The sequence below is a fragment of the Felis catus genome, chromosome D2, assembly GCF_018350175.1.
Source record: "Felis catus isolate Fca126 chromosome D2, F.catus_Fca126_mat1.0, whole genome shotgun sequence".
NCBI lineage: Eukaryota > Metazoa > Chordata > Mammalia > Carnivora > Felidae > Felis > Felis catus.
The window spans coordinates 63,504,657-63,526,079 of record NC_058378.1 but is presented as its reverse complement, the minus strand read 5'-3'; the positions used below and the strand labels follow the sequence as shown (position 1 = coordinate 63,526,079).

Sequence of the window (21,423 nt, the reverse complement as noted above, 5' to 3'; positions counted from 1 at the left end):
TTTTCTAAGTTTTCAAATGTACTGGCATAAAACTGCTTTAAAAATCACCTTACACTTTATACCATTCAATTATCTTTAGATATGCCTGCTTGGTCATTTCTAATATTGTCTTTACATCCAATTGGTTTTTTATTTTATTTTATTTTCATTACGCAAACTTGCAAGAGATCAGTCTCTTGAAGAGACAAACTGAAAATTTCACAAACATTTGTCTTTTTTTTTAAATATTCTCTATTCCAAGGGAATTTTAGAGGTTATAAATTTGTTATCACTTATCTCCTTTTACTTTCTTTCAATTCTTTTGTTCTTATTCTAACTTCATAAATTTAGTGCTTGCCTTATTAATTTAAACCTATCTTCCAAGAGGCAGACTTAAGTGTTTAAGCCTATAAACACTTTTAAGCTTCTTTTTTTTAAGTTTATTTATTTATTTTGAGAAGGAAAGAGAGAGAGCACGATCAGGGGAGGGACAGAGAGAGTGAATCCACTTATGTGGATTCGAACACACTTATCATGAGATCATGGCCTGAGCCAAAACCAAGAGTCACATGCTTAACTGAATGAGCCACCCAGGTGCCCCTAAGCCTATAAATTTCTAAGAACTGCTTTACTTTCACCTCATGATATTTTCTAGGTAGAGATTTCTTGTTATTGTTCAGTTCTAAATTATCTAATTTATATTTTTGTTGACTTATTAATTATTCAAAATATGTTCTTTTAATTTTCAAAACCTCAAGGGCTTTTCTAGTTTTCAATTTCTGATTTTTAATCAGTAATGATTACATTTTTCAATAATTTTTTTAATGTTTTATTTTGTTTTGTTTGTTTTACATCTCACAATTCTCTGAATCAGAAATTCAAAACGGACTCACAGGCAATTTTATGCTCCTAACAGCTTCCACTGGGATCACTGAGGTCATCTGATAGCTAAGTTAGGGAACTTCATTCATGTGCCTAATGTGTTGGCATAATGTGTGTAAGTCTGGGTTCAGCCTGATCTCTCCCCATTTTCATGTAGTCTCAGAGCCTTTCCATGTGGTCCTGCAGGAGACTTGGGCTTCTCACAGCATGGTTATCTCAGGGTAGTTGGACTTGTAAGGAAGCTCAGGGCTCTACACATGAGTGTTCTAAGAGATCTTGGTAGAATCTACAGGACTTCTTATGGCCTATTCACAGAGGTCTAAGAACATCATTTCTAGATTCTTTTGATCAAAAACATCACTAATGTCAGCCTAAACTCGGGGCAGGGGAGGGATTAAATTCTGCCTCTCAATACCAGGTATCCAGCAGAGAACTTTTGGCCATCCAAATTCTATCACACTTACTAACACCCCCTCCTGTCACTGTATCCAGTTCAAGCTTCAAGACCTCCTAGAGACTTACAGTCAATACCATCAAATCCAAACATGGCTTTTCATTTTCTGGTAACAAAAAACTAAAAACGTAAGTCTGCTGATTCCCTCACACTGAATGTGCAGTGTGGCATGTAGTCAGTATAGCCACAGGAAATGCTTCTCTTTAGGGAAAGGAGAGAATATAAGACACAAAACAATCATTTGTCTGGTAATTCCAAAATTGTGCTGGGAAGATATTGTGAAGGCCTGGAAATGGGAGAATTTCCTCCTTTTGGCTCTGGTTCTCTGCTCTGGCAGGGGTGCCCTTGACAATTTTTTTCTTCACGGATTCATCTTCAAGTTGTCGTTTCCTAATTCATCATTTTCTTCATGACAATATCAATATGAATTTAGGAGAGCATATCTATCTTCAAGACTTTGTAACTTTATAGAGTCTGTTCTTGCTCATGAAAATATGGTGGTCTATACATTGTTTTAACTATTGATCTTTTTTTTTTTTTTAGTTTGAGCTGGTTGAGGTGGGTTTTTTTTGTTTGTTTGTTTGTTTGTTTGGGGGTTTTGGGCAATTAAATCCCTTAAGCACTTAGATGGCTTCTGGTCTATTCCATTCCAATTTCTTGTGCCAACAACAAAATCCCAAGTTCTTTCTTAAATTTCTGAGATAAGCTGTCTTTCTTTGCTTCCTCATCTCTTTGGTGACTTTAGGGGTGGGTACTCACAGTGAGGCTGAGTAGCTGATACTCCCAGACCATACCATTAATCTGATGTTTGCTGCAAGACTGCATCTTAACAAGTATTTGTTGTACCAAGTTTCTCAATATTACATGCTGATCTTTGTGGTCTATAAACAGTAGGATTATTTGTTTGTTTTTCCCAAAACATAAAAGTCCCAAACTTCTGCACTTTCTAAATTCTCTTGTATTTTTCCTTGCAAATAAGCAATTTATTTCCTGAGTGAATTTCTGTCTTAGAATACATTGTCAAAAGAAAAAGAAAAAAAGTAAGTTGCCCACAGACACTAAAGATTTGGTTAACTCCACTCCCTCCTTACACTGGAGCTTTCAATTCCATAAGTGTACAATCTGCTTCCCAAGGGCCAACATCTCAATTTTACCACATGTTTTGCTACTATAGTACATATGTTTCCTCTCTGCTCATGGAACAATCATTAAGCCAATGTCCTACTTAGAGATCTCAATTTCTCTTTATGCAGCATAATAGCAGGTGCAGAAATTTACAACCTCAAATTCTCCAAAGCCAAATACAACAAAGGTTTAGGTCTGCCTGGTAACACAGATTAATACAGGTCAATAGGTAGGTAGACTCTGCTTCACTGAATCATTCAGAGATACTGAGGTTAGAAAACATTACTTTTAAATTCTACTGGTCCAGAATGCCTTCTATGCCTTGGCTCTGCCATTCTCAACATGTCCCTTCAGAGTCATCCTGATCTACTTTAGATAACAGATGCGTGGGGGGGGGGGGGTGAAGAATTTGGAGAAGGTACACCTACTTATAACTGCCTTGGATTGAATGTGAGACATCAACTCGCATTCCATAGACAAGGACTACACAGATCATTTCTTCTAGATACATGCAAGAAGGTTTGTGACATTGGGGTTGCCTGTATGCTCAGAGAAAGGAAACAGGGTGGTGAACATCTAGCCAGTCTCTGCCACAAATTTTATGTAGGCATTTAAGTTGTTTATAGTAGGAGAGTAGTTCAGGGTACCACGTCTGCTGGCTAATAGCTAGAAATGAAAGTGTATTTGAATTTTCACGATTCTTTAAATAATCTGAAATTATAGTTTTGACTCCCTCATGAACTAATGGTTACATATATATTTTTTTTTAACCTCCAGGTAATAGACTTTTTTCCTTTCGTTTTTATTAATTGCTATTTTTATGTCATTGTGAGAAGAGAGGGTAAACTGTATAACTTACGTTACTGGGAACTTAATGAACCCCATGTTTAGCCTAATATATGATCACTAAAAAGTAAATGTCACATGAACAATTGAAAATAAGGCAAGTCAAAAAATGGGAGGCTTAACAACCTCCAATTACTTAGTTACATACAGGTCAGCCTCTCTTAAGGCTGTGAGTGACCCAGTCTCCGCCCCCCTCCCCCGACTCCCCTCAGTCACTTTCCTTCCACTTCACCATGAAGCTTGAGCCACACTACCCCCCTTCTTGTTCCTGCCTTGGCTCTTTGCACCTGCTGTTCCTGCTGCCTCAGGATCTAGTCCCTGTTTGTCAGGTAGCTTTCATTCAAATGTCAGCCCTCTGATAGCGTCTCTTAGGCCAACACTTACAAATACATCACTGGCTTCCTTCTTTCAGAGCATCTGTCACTATCTGAAATCAAATCGTTAATTTATGTGTACATTACTTGTCCTGCCCCAAATAAAATGTGACTCTACGTGAGAGGGACTTTGCCTTTCTCATTACTGTTTTATTCCTCATCCTTACAAGAATGCTGAGGCTACAGTAAACACTAAATACATATCTGTTAAGTGAATGAACATAAATTATCTCTCTCATTCATGCCCAATGTCAAGATGCAGAGGTTATGGAGATGAATCATTCAAAGATTGCTAGTTCTCTCTCTCTCTCCCTCTCCTTTTCTCTCTCTCTCTCTCTCTCTCTCTCTCTCTCTCTCTCTCTCTCCTGTGCTTCACTCTCTCCTTTCCCTCTACCTCCCTACCTTATTTGGGAAGGTTTTTCTTGTTCAGGTGAGTTGTGCATTCAAAAAAGTATTTCTCAACATAAAACTTCAGACTGGGATTTGGCAAATGACTTTCTTTAGCCTTTATTTATGCTCCTATTTCTAAATTTTATCTTCTTATGTATCTTGATTTTTGTTTTTTGGTAGGAGAAGGACAAGAAATGTCTCAGTTATAGTGAGTCATTTACTATGTTTTCCAAAACTCTAGCAGAGGTTTTATCTGTGCCCTATCCTTCAAAGATGCTTTTAAAATAAAGAACAATCTATATAATATCTTGGGGACAAATTGAAGCTTTTTATGCAAATATATTTTTCAAGTGTTTTAGCAGCATTCATTTACATGGACTTCATGGGCTTATAAAAAGTCAGGCTTAATCTCTCTGGAAGCTGCACTCAAGAATCTTCCCTTGGTAACATATGTTGCATTTGCCTATGGTATTGGGTAAAACAATTTGATCCCCCCCTAAAACTCACTTTTAAATTCAAGTTTCTACACCTTTAATTATCTCCCTAATTACTTCAATAAATAATGCTTCATTTTATTAATTAGATTAATATGATACTAAATCCAGTTCACTTGGCATAGTATATTTCAGAGAAGAGATGCTGTGGTGTGAATGTGTGATGGAGGTGGGGAGGTGGTGTAAGGGCTTTTTAGGGTGAAGAAAATAAAAATGAACTCAAACCATCAGTTGCGTTTTGGTAAACATGTCTCATGAGTGAAGGCTGGTGGCCCAGGGACATTATCTCATTATTCAGGTCCCTTAGGAAAGAGGAGGATTATTTTCAGGATAGTCTGTGCACAAAGGGCTAGGTACTGCCTTCAAACTGATGTTCATTAGGAATGAAAAGTGCCAAAGCAGTTTATGTACATCCCAAACCATGTCCTGGTTGGTCCTGATTGCCCTGTCCAAGGCAGGCTATCTTGAATTCTGGGAGAACTTCAAAATACAAGCCCCCATGTTTTACCCATAAGAAGCAGCCCAGCTTAAGGAGTTGGTATGTTGGGGGCTCCTACAGGATCTTTAGAGAACGGTTCTGCTTTCTGGTGATGAGCACTATTCAATAAGAGGGTGATTTTCTCTCATACATATTATGTAGAAGGCAATTAAGGAAGGGAGCTGGTTGGCTGGCACATAAAATTTGAATGAAATAACAACTACTACTTTTAACACTAAGTGCTTAACTATGTTGCTACTCAGTGCTACTAAACGCTTTAAATCTATGGGGCTAAGTACTATTATTTACCCCCATTTTATACACAAGGAAACTAAAGCTTAGGAAGGTTATTGAACTTGCCCAAGGTTATGCCGTTAAATGGAAGCTCCAGATTCAGAAACCAGGCAGCAAAACTCCAGGGACCATACTTTAAATGACCAGTAATGGATGGATGGATGGATGGATGGACAGACAGATGGACACACGGACGATGAATGGTGATTGGATGGGCGGATAAATGTATGAGTTAGTTGTTAGATCATATCAAGCAAAAGTAGGCAATTCAAACGCCTTTGAAAACTTTTCTGATGGCAAGCTGACTTTAATGAAATTTAAAAGAAAATGATACTGGTTTTTCTCTGAAGGCCCAGTTGAAACAATGTCTCCTACAAAGCATCTGCATCTCATGGAAGTTTTGGAGAGCCTAATCTCTGCTTTGTATCTAGGCACTTGCTACACGTGGAGTCACCTGCCTCAACTGAGAAGAGCTGGCGATCCGCACTGTTCACTCATTAACATCATCTGCGTGCCAAACTGATGTTTTACATTATTTACTTGCCTCTCATTAGGAGCAAGGCCAGAGCACCATCCAATTCTCAAAGCAGAACACCCCAGAGTTTCCTCATATACAATTGCACATCACATAATGGTAAGGTTTGTTAAAATGCCACATGCTTGCAAATTTTTTCAATAATTGCTACAAATATTCACCAGAGGGGGGAATGTTTATTCATTTGCTTAATTTCTAATAATGTTTTCTGCTATGGTAATATTTCCTTAGTCTCTCTTACATTTAATTTGGCACCTGACCAATTGAATTTATGCTTTTAAGCAAATGGTACAGGCTTTGAATGTTTAGCATCTCATTCATGTTATTTGTTCTTAGATTTGGTACCCATACAGCCTGTTGGCTGTTATTTTCTAATGAGAATTTTGTAAAATGCCTTGGAGGCTCATTACAATTTGAGCTCCTTTCTTTCCATTCAAATGAGCCCCATTTTAAAATATAACATTTCTTGCCATTGAATGTGTGTTGGCTCTGGAGAACACAGGTTTTTCTCTGTAGAAAACAAGCTGTTGCTGTGCCTGGGAATATCAGCCCTTTGTGTGTGAGGCTAAAGCTGTTCCTTCTAAGGATTCTAAGGAACTATTCCACCGCTTTCTAGAGATGCCTATGGAGCCACATATTGTATCTTGTATTTTTTTAACTTTACTGAGAAACTTCCTCATTTTCTCTCCAGCTTTACTGAGGTATGAAATAAATTTAAGGTGTACGTGTGACGATTTGATATATGCACACATTGTGAAACGATTCCTACAATAAGTCAACTGATACAGTCACCACTGTACATAGTTAACTGTTTTAAAAATGAAAAGCCTGAGATCTAACCTCTTAGTGAATTTCAAGTACGCAAAGTATTAAGACACTCACCCGTGCTGCACATGGGAGCCTCAGGACTTACTCCTCTTGGAGCTGCATGCTGGTGTCCTTGGAACAACCCCTCCTCATTCCCCCTCCCTGTATCTTACAATTCTTGGATGAACCCTAAGGGTGTTCACAGTATTCTAAGGAGGAAACTGAGACATTAGGTGACACATCAACTGTCACCCAGTTAAAAATGATAGAAATGCAAGGCTCTATTTCCAAACACGTATTCTCTGACTCAAAAATCCCTTGTTCTCTTTCTACATCCTCCCAAGGCACACTCACACCTCTGGTATTATCCAACCTCACTCCAGTGCATCCATGCAATAGCTTGTACTCAACAGTTTTACTGCCAAAAACTTATCTCTTTGATGACCAATTGTTTTTATTTCTATGGGCTGTACCTCACAGAATGAGTCTTAGTTACCTTCCATTTGAACTCCTTCAAGTACTAGGATATAAAATAAATAGCATAATTTATTTCCTTTTTATTTCACAAATACAAATTTTCCAATTCCTTTTTCTGTGACTCTTTATCTAGCATAATGTACAGCTGGCCCTGCTGCCGTGGCCACCCTCTGTGATCAAATTCCCCTTTATGTGTAATCTGACCAGTACGGAGCAGAACAATATTAGCATCTTCCTATTTCTAGACACTCTGCTCTTGTGAATGCTGCCCAAGGTGACATTGTTTGTGTTTTATTTTGTTTGGTGTTTGTCAGACTGACATAGTTAACTCACCTGATTTTCAGTGTGGGCTGACTCCTCTAAGGTAGACTTTTTTTTTAAGTTTATTTATTTATTTTTGACAGATTGAGAGAGAAAGAGAGAGAGGGAGGGAGGGAGAGAATCCCAAGCAGGCTCTGCACTGTCAGCACAGAGCCCAATTCGGGGCTTGAACTCAACAAACTATGAAATCATGAAACCAAGAGTCGGATGCTCAACTTACTGACACCCTAAGACATTCTTCTGTGTTTTGCTAATGAGGCAGTTTCCCCTCTACTTTGCATCTGTATGGTTACTGGGCAAGGGGGACCCTTTGAATCAGACACTTCATGTACCACTTCAGACACTCACTGCCTAGGAGCCCCACTCTGCAAGGTTCTGTCCATCTGTCTGCGGGGGGTAACCTAACAGCACCTCACCTCATTTCTAGACCACATGTCCCCCCACCCCACGGCTTTCCTGCAGACAGGGAGGAACAGGGCACTGCCAGGCTTCACTCGGTCCCCCTGTTTGTGCAAGTCAGGAGTGTGAGGAACTTACCATCTTGTGTAATATGTTTTGACCAAGAAGATATGGGTGTTGATGGGCGAACCCTCACTCAGACCCTTTGAGAAGCAGTTTATGCAGCTTTTCAGAACACAGGTCTGCGATGTCAAATCGTCACTTCCAGTGGTGTCCACTCTCTAGTGTGTCTTTGTACTGGCTTCCGTTCCTGCCCTGTCCCCTCTCCTTTTGCTCACATCTCCTTCTCTCCAATTTTGTTTTTTTTTTAATTTTTCTTAATGTTTTTATTTATTTTTGAGACAGAGAGAGACAGAGCATGAGCAGGGAAGGGGCAGAGAGAGAGGGAGACACAGAATCAGAAGCAAGTTCTAGGCTCTGAGCCATCAGCACAGAGCCCGATGCGGGGCTTGAACTCACAGATTGTGAGATCATGACCTGAGCCGAAGTCAGACGCTCAACCAACTGAGCCATCCAGGCGCCCCTCCAACTTTGTTTCTTAATAAAATAGTGGTATATAAGCTTTGGGCTCAGGCTTTATTTTTCTGAGCAATCCAGGCTAAGACCAATTAATAGAATGTAAACATCTGTCCCTTAAGATGACTCTATTTTACATTTAAAAAATTTTTTTTTATTTAAAATTTTTTTAATGTTTTTTTATTTATTTTTGAGACAGAGAGAGACTGAGCATGGGCAGGGGAGGGGCAGAGAGAGAGGGAGACACAGAATCTGAAGCAGTCTCCAGGCTCTGAGCTGTCAGCACAGAGCCCGACGCGGGGCTCAAACTCACAAACCACGAGCCGAAGACAGATGCTTAATTGACTGAGCGACCCAGGAGCCCCAACTCTGTTTTACATTTAAAACATTCAAGTTTTTAAGAGATTCTAATTCTTTCATCTACAATATTTGTTCTTGTTCTTATTGTCATATTCTTCATTCAGAGGGTAAAGAATTTTCACATATATGCTAAGGCCTTGACCATAATTATCCTAATTGGAAGGTATATGGTTCGGGAATTATTTTTAGTGTCAAGATGCCTTTCTAACCAAGCAATACATTTGTGTGTGTGTGTGTGTGTGTGTGTGTAGGAGAGAGAAGCATGAAGGGAAAGTACTTCCATGGAGTTAGTACTTACACTGAATGAGGGTACAAGGGAAGTGTTTCCACTGTGGAGATTCCAAAGCAAAGTAGGTGCATCCAGCAGGGTTCAAAGACCCATGGTCTCAGCTCTGATAGGTATTTTTTGCCATTCTTCAGATTGTACTTGCCAAGGTCCTATCAATTATAGGACCTATTCTAATTTTAGTGAGGAAACTATGTCATCAATGATCATTTTCAGTTGGAGAAAATACATCTGATTATAGACTGCTTACGTATGTGAACATTAAACCTTACTGCTTATTAAACCTCACCATTTTCTTAAAGACTGTAGCTGGAAGGAACCTTAAACATTTTCTAATTCTGGATTCCCACCTACTTTTCAAATAAAAGGAAACTGAGGCCCAGAGAGGTAGGGCAACCTGTTCTGGGTCAATTAAAAGCAGAGCTTAGACTAGATTACTAGACCCAACCACTTACTTTTCAAATAAAAGGAAACTGAAGCCCAGAGAGGTAGGGCAGCCTGTTCTGGGTCAATTAACAGCAGAGATTAGACTAGATTACTAGACCCAAGGACTTTCTCCCAACACTCATTTTAGAACTTTAAAAGAGTAAGGGATTTTGTTCTGTTCTGAGGAATTCCCACTGTGGAAATGTGGCTGAGAAGAACACAGTTTGTAAAGCCAATTTTTTTTGTTTTAATATTTTTTAGTCTCTTTTTAACCCTTGAATATAGGATTCCTCTCTTATTCTCAAATACTACAATCGGTTTAACCCCCAATCCTGACAGCTGCAGTCTCAAGAATATATCCTGAACCTTCTTTCAGGTTCTCCATCCTTAAACCATACTCCAAAAATTTGTCATATCCTAAAATAGCTCTTAATCAGTCTCCTTTCCTTCTCCATTGCATCCTATACAGTATTATGTACATAGCCATCATTGTGATCTTTCTCAATGTAAATCTGACCAGGCCATTCTTTTCCTCAAAACTTCCCAATGGCTTCACATGGAAATTCAAAGATGGCCTCCAGGCTTTATATGGTCCGGCCCTTGCTTACCTTTCCAATTTTGTTTTCTACAACTTTCTCCTAACTCATTTTATAGTAGTTAGTATGGCTGTTTAGTATTTCTCCAACAGACCTATGTTTTTCCCACTTCAGGATCATCATGCTTGGTGTTCCACTGCCGAAAAGTTTCCTCTCCCAGGTTTTCATTGTTTGCTCCCTTTCAATACTCCGGTATCTGCCTCTGTCACTTCCATGTAGTCCTTTCCTGACCATCTATTACCTCCGTTCTCCTCTCTTCTTTTATTGTGTTCTTTATCATAGCAATCATCCCTATCTGAAGTTAGATAGCAACAGAGTGAAATACATGCATGTTGTGTCTTGCTTCCTGGAATGTAAGTTCTAGAGGTCGGTGGATTCGTATCACTCAACTTAGTATCTGCAGCACCTAAAACGATGACTAGTACAGGGATGGTGCCGAATAAATGTTTATTGAATGAACAAATGCCTGCATAAGGTTATAAATCTTTACTATAGAGAAGTCATTTTCTGCAAACATATGCCATTATGATTTTACTTCCCATTTTCCAGCAGTTATCCTGTTAACTAACTAAGCAATTCACCATTAATAAAGAGTCAATCAAGAAAGCAAGTCTCCAGTTCAGGCTATTAGAGTGCATTGAATTATCCCATGCATTAGAATGCCTGGAACCTGAATGTCAAAGCCATTTGGCTGTAAGATATTTACTGCTTTTGGACCATAGAGATGGTTGTATTCAAATGATCTCATAATAGTAGAAGAGCTCTTAGATGGCCTATCATCAATTATATTATTACTCTACACTCTGTGGGCAATATTTAATTAGTCCCCACAGCATTGCTGGTTGAGAGCAGAGGCAACTGAAATGACTTGGAGACAGACAACATCATGGGTGGTTTTAATGCATGAGTGAAACCATATTCAAAGAGCAACCTTTCCTCTTTATAGACCTGCTGTGTCCAGCCCATTATATTCACTGGCCAAATACTACAGTATATTCTCATCTATGTGTATTTCTTCATTAATTTAAGGAATTAGAGTTTATCTGTAGGATATTATGTAATACAAAAGTTTTCTTTTTTTTTAATTTTTTTAACATTTTTTTTTTGAGACAGAGAGAGACAGAGCATGAATGGGGGAGGGTCAGAGAGAGAGAGGGAGACACAGAATCCAAAACAGGCTCCAGGCTCTGAGCTGTCAGCCCAGAGCCCGACACGGGGCTTGAACTCACAGACCGCGAGATCATGACCTGAGCCGAAGTCGTACGCCTAACCGACTGAGCCACCCAGGCGCCCCAATACAAAAGCTTTCTAAATGTGCATTAAATGATGCATTGCCAGGGGTGGGCATGGAAGAATTTTAGAGGCAATATGACATAGTAGATCCCTGGAATCAGCCAGGATTGGATTGAAGCCAAGGACCTGAACCTTCCTAGCTGTACATGTTGTGGGCGACTTAGTGAACTTGTTTGAGATTCATTGTCCTTATCTACAAAGTTGAGATGACAGTGGTATCCGCCTTACAGAGTACTGTGATGACTAGTAAAAGAAATGCATGAACGCAGTCAGTATGATGCCTGAGAATGCTTCACATATGTCATTTATCATTATTTTCTTTTAATTTTTTTAATTTATTTTTGAGACATAGAGAGGCACAGCATGAGCGGGGAAGGGGCAGAGAGGGAGGGAGACACAGAATCCGAAGCAGCCTCCATGCTCTGAGCTGAAAGCACAGAGCCCGGCGTGGGCTCGAATCCACAAACTGTGAGATCATGACCTGAGCCAAAGTCAGATGCTCAACCGACTGAACCACCCAGGCACCCCATCATTGCTTTTTTTAAGCGTCAATCAACCGGTATTTTTTGAAGGACATCCTGTATTCATATAACTGAGACTGTAATTGAGACTGTAGGGAACGAAGCAGTGACTCTGCCTTATATGAGTTTATGATCACTTTGGTGAAACAAAGTGTGCCTTCTCTGTAAATGACAAAATGAAATGTCATAATAAAAAAACTGCAAATACAGTAAAAGAGGTAGTAATGGATGTAAAGGCACAAGAGAAGATTTTTCAGCTAAGATGATCTGGTTTGCCTCACAATGAAGGATGAAATTCAAGGAATACTGATAGAAGGTGGAGATTCAGAAAGTTAGAAATGTGAGCAAAGAGACATTTCCATGGAAGAAATTATGCTAATTCCAAGTTCCTATTGTCTAGTTTCATTGCTGTTTGTCTTGATTGTTCCTGTGGAATATAGGCCCCCTAGAGACCTCCACTTCAGAAATACTTTGATAGCTTCATTCAGGTGCCAGATGTACCTGAGAATAAGAGAATTCTATTATTCAAGGACGTTATTTCACACCAATGTATCTCGCACCTTATTTTTGCATATCTGAAGATTCAAGTGTTCCTTGCAGTTAGTTGTTGTTCTTCCTATTATAGTCATTAATTGACTGAAGGCAAAGAATGGAGAGTATTAGGGCCATGGATAAGTAGGCTTATCATCTCAGGGGAAAAAGGACCCTGTGTCTAGACCACACAGAAGAAGTAAAAAGATGAGTGGATTAAATGCTTTCTCCCCAGCATTTCTCCTATATGCACTTTTTCCCTAGTTAAGGACACAAATTACAACGCATTATGATTGTTAAATATTTCAATAAAAAGTGGGACTCTAATACAAAATGACTGCTCTACACGGAAAATGGGACTTTTTACGGGGCTTTTATGGAGTGTGACCTCATTCCATTATTAATAATGCACTTTGTGAGTTTTCTTTCATCCATTGATCTTGCCGGAGCTTTGCTAACATTAATTAATCCTCCTGTCATCTCCGTGAACAAGGTAAGGCATTTATTTAAGGGCTTGCTCTGCCACGATGAAACGTGGGCAAAAACTGCTTGACGGGACTTGATGGATGGGTGGTGCCCAGGTGACGGTGAAGAGCTGACTTTTAAAAGAAAAAGGGCTGCTTCAACTTTTCTGGCAGAGGCCACTCCTTCTCAGAAGCAATCTGACCACTTTCTCCATGTACTCTTATTGGCTCAAACCTATTCCCATCTGTTTGGAGGGCACGGTGCCGAGGCGGGCACTGGTCAGATCCTTGGCGCTGATCTTGGGCAATGAGCACTTTCTGGGCAGTCTGTGTTCCCCTGCCACGCTGCATCTGTTTTACCAGATGTCTCACCTCTGGGTCCATTGGTATGCCAGCCCTGTTGCTGTGTGTCTATTTATAGCACATCTGCTGCTGTGTAAATGCCAAGCAACAAAGCAAATGGCAGGGCTGGATGTGAGACCGTGTGCGTATTTGTTGGGATGGGGGTTGGCGGACACCTAGAGCACAAGATCCATAATGCACTTATATGGCACTGCCCCCATCAGCCTTCTCAAGGTGGTGTTTGCTGCAGGCTGCAGCTGGGGAGCATTAAGACACCTGCCTTTAGCTGTCAAAATGGATGTCTCAATGTATATTGCTTCCAAAATCAAAGACCATACAAGTCTTCTGCCCTAGAAGTGTGCACCACAAAGTTAAAAAGACAAATCTCCCCCCAATACAAGCAGTACTTTCCTTCATGGCTTCTTCATGTTCTCATATATTCCTTTATTCAGCAAATAATCTATTGAGCATGACTCTGAGGGATCCAATGTATGCATCTCTACAGTAGATGAATAAAGAGCTATAGAGGCATGATGCCAGGCCTTTCTCTACTGGGGGACACAAGAGTTAAGTGAAACAGTTAAGTGACCGTGTAAGGTAGTCAGCAATAGGTGTCCAAGGGAGTGCTCTCTGTGGGTTCCAGGGCAAAGGAAATGACCCCTAATAGCAAAGGTCAACTTCTGTTACACTTGCCCTACAAAGAAACACTCGAAGTATTCTGTACACAGAGGAACAGCTCCAAAAATGGCACGAAGGATACAGGTCTGTGCTTTATTGTCTGCCTGATAATTTACTTTAAAAATAAATGTGTACAAATAGTGAAACATATGTTTTCACGTTGTTCAACACTAATCTGTACCCTAGGGTCACTCAGGTGAAACCTGCATCTCATCAGAAATGTGCACTCCAAGGGTGTTTAACTAGCAAATGAACTACCACAAGCTGGAACTGACACATTCGGATATGATTATTTGACACTTCATATATCTTTGTCAAAATCCACACCAGAGAGTTTTTTAAATCGGCCTAGTGATATTAGGAATTAGAGTCAGTTAGAAAGAATGCATGGGCTTTGCCAACCTTTAAGAAGTTTAGAGAGCCAGCAAACTTTGCAGTTCAATAACAGAGTATGGTACTTGAGCTCTGGAACCTTTCTGGCTTCACATTCCTGTACCTCCTCTATGGTTCCTGCCACTTGACGCCATTATGATGCTAGTTGATTCTACCACTAGAATGTATCCTGTTAGAAAAAGCTTTCTATGCAAGGTGCTTGTCAGAGTGCTTTAGGACACAGAGTAGGAATTTCTCAACCTACAGTACAAGTCATATTCCGTGCCAGTTTACTGATACATGTTTGTACACTAGATTTACTCTACATCTTGCTTTCGTTGTAATATACAAACTTGTATGAGGCATATAGCCCTCCCAGCCCAATCCCAACATTGGAGTTTAACTATAATTACTACAAGGACTTGAAATTGGCTCAACGGTAAACTGGCTTACATGAGTTCTCTGGTGTGAAGAATGGTTAGTAGTTGAGTTTACAACCAACAGGCAGTAGATGTGTTGGTGAACTTTAAACTATAAAACTCACTATGAGCCACGGTTTATAATTATTGGCCACTCAGAACAACCAACAACTATCACTGCATCAGCAGAGCTTGTATACAGTCCCTTTCTCTCTTCCTTCCCTTGTTCTATCTTATTTATATGTCCAGCATGAAAATTTTATACTATTCAAAGCCCTAAGTTCACTCTTTTCCTGATAAAAATTTATCTTTTAGCAAAGTCATGGCTGGTGTCCTGACATTTAGAATAGAAATTGACAGATTTCTGAAACAATAGTGGTGCCCTCTTCCTTCTGATTTCTGCCAACAGATAGTGTTTTAATGGATGCAGGCCAACCTTGAGTTTTCCACACAGTCTTCCATTTACATTTTAGTAATCTTTTTTTTTTTTTTTCAGGAACAACAACAAAAAATTCAAATGAAGATTACATGGGCTTCTAGCTTTATTTAGAAGGTTTAACTTTGACTTTGGACATATTGATTCCAGCTCATCAATTTTAGGATTCTTTGTTTTGTTATTTCCCCGTCCCGTTTCACACGGGGCATTTTTCAGCCCAGGGGAATTGGTGCAAAGGTTGCATCCAGGTGAACTGTTCCCGTATACCAACTCTTCCACTAATCCTTCCCATGTCTTAGAGACTTCTGTGATCATACGTTGATAACTTCATCTGTAGGGGAGATATTTAAACGGTCTTGAACAAGACCGTGGTTTGTATTAGCTATTTTGACAATGGGCCTGTTGAAAATGTCAAATTGGGTTCAGTCAAAGGACAGTCATGAAGATTTTTTGGTGTGTGGCATACAGTCCTAGAACATGTCATTTAAGAAAATCCCAAATGAACAGAACCCAGACACATCTAACCCGGTTGTTGTTTCCATTCTCAAAATGTTCATCTCTGAACAGGGGCTAATACAGATGACAAATGCCTTCTACAATGTGACAGCTTTGACAACTATCCTGGTCATGTTGAAGTGGTAATGCAAAGAAATATTAATGGAACATGCATTTAAGCTCCAGAAATGATCAGGACAAGTAGCAGTGATAAAGTGAAAGAGACACGGGTTTTGGATTAAAGGATTTTCTCATTCCAGCCCCACCTCATGGAGCCTTAGTCTTCTCATTTCTAAAATAGGAAAAAAAAAATACCTGTCTTACAAAGTTGATATGAGACAAAAATAAGGTAAAATATGCAGGGGACACTGCACCTATTCTAAATCTTTTCCAGCAGGCTTCCTATCCTCTAGAGCTGGAAAACCAAAAAGTTTTCTTGCATTCTTCCACATGGGAGCACTTGTGCGAGATTTAGAAGCCACAAATGGTCCTCGTCAGGCAAACGGAAAAGATAGTGCAATGAGGAGGGGAATAGTGCTTGTTTCTTGTGGCAATGGTGATGAAGGTTCTAGTCATTTCATCTAGAGTATTGTAGGTTGAGAAGCAGCCTGGAGCCCAGTGGGGCTTTCCAAGAACCCATTCTTCTGGTTATTCTCTGTATCTGTGTATCATCCAAGCATAAGCCCCTAATCCTCCTGGAAAATGTTATGAGCTATTTCACGCCATGTAACAAATACCCTCCTTTTTAAATTTATGGGAATTAATTATAATACCTGAAGCTAAGATCTCTGAGACCCTATCTGAGAAGTATTTTGGGAAAGATAAAAACATTAGCTGCTTTTGAAAGGAAGGCTCATATCCTACTTGTATTTATTGATTAATTTCAAAATATAATAAAATCCTCTTAGGAAACAAAGCCTCTAAATCAGATTATTGAGCATCTGTTTTATGATCAGCATGGATATTTTGAGCATACGGTCTTTATTTTCTGGGTAGAGGCTAGACTAAAAATCTTACTAGGTATACCTGAAAAAGAATTTGTAATTCATAACAATTGCCTTTTTTAGTTATATTACTTCTGATCAAGTGCCCTCACTCTCCTCTACCCTCCCTAATTCATACCTAATGTTTGGAGTTTAAACAAGCAAACAAACAAACAAACGACATTTTAAAGTATCAATGTGTAATAATTATAAAAGCATCTGTACTGGAATTCAAAACAGGTAATATTTATAAGAAGTTGATTACTTTTTCAGTCATAAGAGGTTTAATTTGAAAAGAGAAAAGAATTAATTTATTATTCTTTGTAACCAGGATATAATAAAGGAAGAGCTGGTTTCTGGCACAGCAGGTATAGAAACTCAAAGCTGATCTTCAGCCCTCTTCTTCCCTTGTGTTTATTTCAATTATGACTACTTGGGGGGAAGATCATTTCCGCAGGTCTTTTATTCATAACACTCCTAGAAACATAATCTTAAAAGCATGGTGTCATTCCTTAAGCCCAAAACAAAATCTCTTGGGACAAACACGGCTTGCTAACTGGCAGCACATGTCCACCCTGCAGCCATCACTGTGGTCCGGGGATGGCCTCTCCGACACCAGGTCTGGTCCCCACAAGCACCAGCAGGTTTGACAACTGTAACCGGGAACCCGAAAAGCCACATGATTGGAATGGGGCAAAAGAAATTCCCCAAAGAAAGTTAGAGTGCTAGACAGAAGAAAAACAAAGGTCCGTTTCGAGGTTTCCCTTGATTTAAAAAAAAAGAAAAGAAAAGAAAAGGAAAGAAAAAGGCATTCGCAATCCTCATTTTCCTATAAATTGTAAAATGCATCTCCAGTGGTTCCTTATTATGTACTTTCCGTCTCTGTTACCTAGTCATCCTGGCATGTAAACTTCCTTTCTCTGAATGAGGTGGTCAAGATACAATCACATATTCTCCTATTAAGAAAAAAAGTATTTTATGAGGAACCAGCAAACAAAGGGACACCACACACTCTTAGATTGTATTCCAGCACCTTCCAAAGGCAGGCCAGTATGACCTGGGAATAGCTCTAGTGTATGACATTGCATGGCCCTTTATAATTTAAAGCAGTTATCTTATCTCATTTAACCTTTTTGATAACTCTTCTAGATAAATGGTGATAATGATGATGATTCTTACCTATTTTATATTAATGTAGTAGTAGTAATAGTAGGATTTCTGTTGTACAGGTGAAAACACACATAAAGGGAGGTCGAGCAGCTAGCCAGACTCATACAGAGTCATTGAGCAGTAAAGAGAGGATTGTCATTGTGGTAATGGCATACCTCAATAACTTGATCTTTCCGTTCTACTTAGAACACACACTAAACTGTGGAAGATGGGGTGTTTAGGTCTGTTTTTAATGAATTCTGGAATGCCTCGTGAACTTCTGATATGTGGCTTGACTCTTGTGGGTAGTGCTTTGTGCTTAATCTAAAGAGAATGACACTGCATGGAAAAATTCAGGGAGCCCACATAACTTGTGTTACACGATATGGGATTGAAGTCATCAGATTCCTGATGGTCTACAGGGGAGGAAGCTCCAACTGTCTCTCCTCCTGGGATTTGCAAATAAGAATAAGCACCAGAATCAGCTCTTAAACACTGTCAGAGTCAGGAATCCAGAGCTCCTCACTGACGTCCCCATCCTAACTAAAAACAGAATCTGCCACCTTATCTTACTGAGAAAATCTTCTCTTGTCTTTAGATCCCTAGAGATGTATTTTCAGCCTAACACACAGATTCCTCAGCAGTGTATATTTAGTCACGACAGCACGCCAAACTTGCAAAGTAAGTTGTTTTCCATTATTATTTTTTTTAAATTTCTCACGTCAGCTTTGCCACTAATAGCACTTTCTCTCTCCAGGGATATCTAAGTGATTTTTGATCCCCTTAAAACCTCTCTGTTGTTAAGTCATGTTTATAACTAAAAAAGAAAAAATGGGGAAAAGTCTTGCGATTTGTTTTGTGCAAAATGCTTTCAAACTGTCCCAATTTCTGAGTTCTCATGACAACCCTATAAGATATGCAGGGCACATAGGGATATCCGAGTGGAACAGAGAGGGGAATGGAATCCCCAAGGGGTAAGGGACTTACTGAACTTCTCCAGTTCTTTAAGGCAATTTAAGAGAGCAGTCAGATCTCCCCCATCACAAACCCAAGTATTTTCTATAAGTCTTCTATAGTGGCTTTCAAAAGTATTTTTAATTTTTTTCAAATAAAATCAGATATTTATATATTGATGCCCAACACAGGAAACAAATAACAAGCAGGCTGCCTTATGGAAGTGGCAGGCTGAGGTCAGCCTCACTGTGGGAATTCTGGGGCATTCCTCCCAGAGGCCGCTCGTGGACGCAGTTTGAGATCCACAGAACTAGCATGGGCTCCCATCTCCTCTTGTCTCTCTAGTCCAGTCCTGCTGGACTGCTTCCCTCATGGGGTGCGACAAACACTTCTTAAAAATGTGCTAAAATATTACTTCCCTTCATCCACCAGAATGGTCCAGGAAGCTTGAGCCCTCTGGGGGTGATCTTCTCTACCTCCAGATAATTTCCTAGATGGCAAGCATTGCAGAAAATTTAGGAGTTTATCCATTTTATAACACCGCAGGAAGGTAATCAGCCACACAGAATGGACGAAATTCTACAGAATTCATGTCTTTCTATGTACAATTTGCAGGGAAGAAAGAAAAGTGGGGGGGGGGTGCTGTTAAAGAGCAAAGCAAACAAATGCAATGTGTAAATCCTTGAGTAAATCAGCTATATATATATATATATATATATATGTGTGTGTGTGTGTGTGTGTGTGTGTGTGTGTATACATATATATACATATATATATGTATATATATACATATATATGTGCATATATATACACATATATATGTTTATATATATGCATATGTGTGTGTGTGTGTGTGTGTGTATAAAGACATTATCCAAAACAAAAAGATAACAAGCATTGGGGAGGATGTGGAGAAATGTAAACCCCTGGGCACTATTGGTCGGAATGTAACATGGTGGAGCCTCTATAGAAAACGTTAAGGAGTTTCCTAAAGATAATAAAAATAGAAAAACCATAGACTCCAGCAATCCCATTTTTAGGTGTTTATCCAAAATAATTGAAAGCAGGATCTTAAAAAAGATGTGTGCCTTTCCATGTTTACTACAGCATTACTCACAATGGCCAAGATATGGAAACAAATGTCCATCATTGGATGAATGAGTACAGCCCACAATGGAATATTATTCAGCCTTAGAAAAAGAAAGAAACTCTACTACATGTGACACCATGAAGGAACCTGGAGGGTCACGCTGAGTGAAATAAACCAGTCACAGAAGACCAAATACTGCACAATTCCACTTACATGGACAGCTAAAATAGTCAAACTCAGAGACAGAACAGAATGGTGGTTGCTCAAGATTTAGGAGAGGAGGCAACAAAGAGTTGCTGTTCTACAGGTATAAAGTTTCAGTTGTACAAGATGAATGAAGGTTAGGTATCTTCTGTGCAAGGTCATTTTCTATATTTAACAATATTGCATCGTGCACTTAAACATTCAAGAGGATAGATCTCATCTTAAGTGTTCCTGCCACAATTTAAAGATCAAAAAGCAGCTTGATTCAAACAGAAAATTAAAATGTTCATTTTTATTAAGAAAATACATTTATAAGAAATTGGTGAAATATGACCACAGTGTAGATATTAGTGGAAATCTTTTCCAGTAAAAATAGTAATAATAACATTTAGTCAATATTAACAATTAGATAATGGCATTGGATTATTAGGGATTATTGTCTCTTAGAACGATAAAAAGTTACATATCTGTATGATAAACACAATATATAATTTAAGAGAGAGAAAATAAGATTAGCTCTATATTGCTAATTGGAAAACCTGGATGATAAACACATGAGGGTTTAATAGACTAATCTCTATTTTTGAAATTTTTATAATAAAATGTTAAACAAAAATGAACACCAATTTCAAGAAAAAAAAAGGCACAAGTTGACACCTCAGTAATAGATCAAGAAATTCACCAACACTCAGCCAAATACAATTTGCAGGTCCTAAGGCGACTCAGGATGGAGACCAGAAAGATATATAGATAAGTATAGATATACAAATATATCTATATATCTAATTACTGAAGTAATAAACTACCTTTGTGACTGAAAACAAAGGTGGTAATGGCAGCAGAGTTGAGAGTTTTGGGAATCAAAGTTAATCAGAGAAAGTGCTTTGAAGAAATAAAATTGCAAATAGCCAAATGTATAGTCTTATAATTAACAGTGCATAGACAGTTTGGAAATTAACCATAAATTGTTTGAAGGGTTTTTTTAAGTCCTTTTTCTCCCCAAGAGTGATTGATCTTCCATGCTTTATTAAAATTACTCTCTATAGCTTCTCTGTACCCTTTAAGTGGTAACTTCGGTAGACAAGTCTCAGATTTTGCCCACTGTACCAAGAAATGAAAGCCATGATGTGGAAATGGAGCCAGCAGCCATGATGCTGGGACAGGTTCAGATGAAGCCCATCACTTGAGTCAAAATTGATAGCCCTGCCTGTGCTGTGCTGTGCATTTCAGTTCGTTGCCAAGAACAGATTTGTCAGAGGAACGTAACAAGATGTATGGAAGCAGCAGGTAAGAGTTTTGAAAGCCTTTATAAACTAGAGTAAATCTTGAAACTTTGGGCTTAATCTCTGAAAGTTGGGCTTCTAGGTGTGAGTACAGGTTGGGGGAAATGAAA

General features: G+C 39.1%; 1 long non-coding RNA gene across 4 annotated transcripts in view; it reads right to left on the bottom strand.

The window, feature by feature from the left end:
• LOC123380902 overlaps positions 1 to 21,423 on the bottom strand; it is a 134,450-nt gene that overhangs the window by 23,672 nt on the left and 89,355 nt on the right. The window contains exon 4 of one of the 4 annotated variants that reach the window (XR_006587290.1): positions 15,254 to 15,510. The exons of the other annotated variants lie outside the window; for them this stretch is intronic. This is a non-coding gene — a long non-coding RNA (uncharacterized LOC123380902). Of the gene's footprint in view, positions 1 to 15,253; positions 15,511 to 21,423 lie in introns of those variants that run through there. 4 annotated transcript variants of the gene reach the window in all.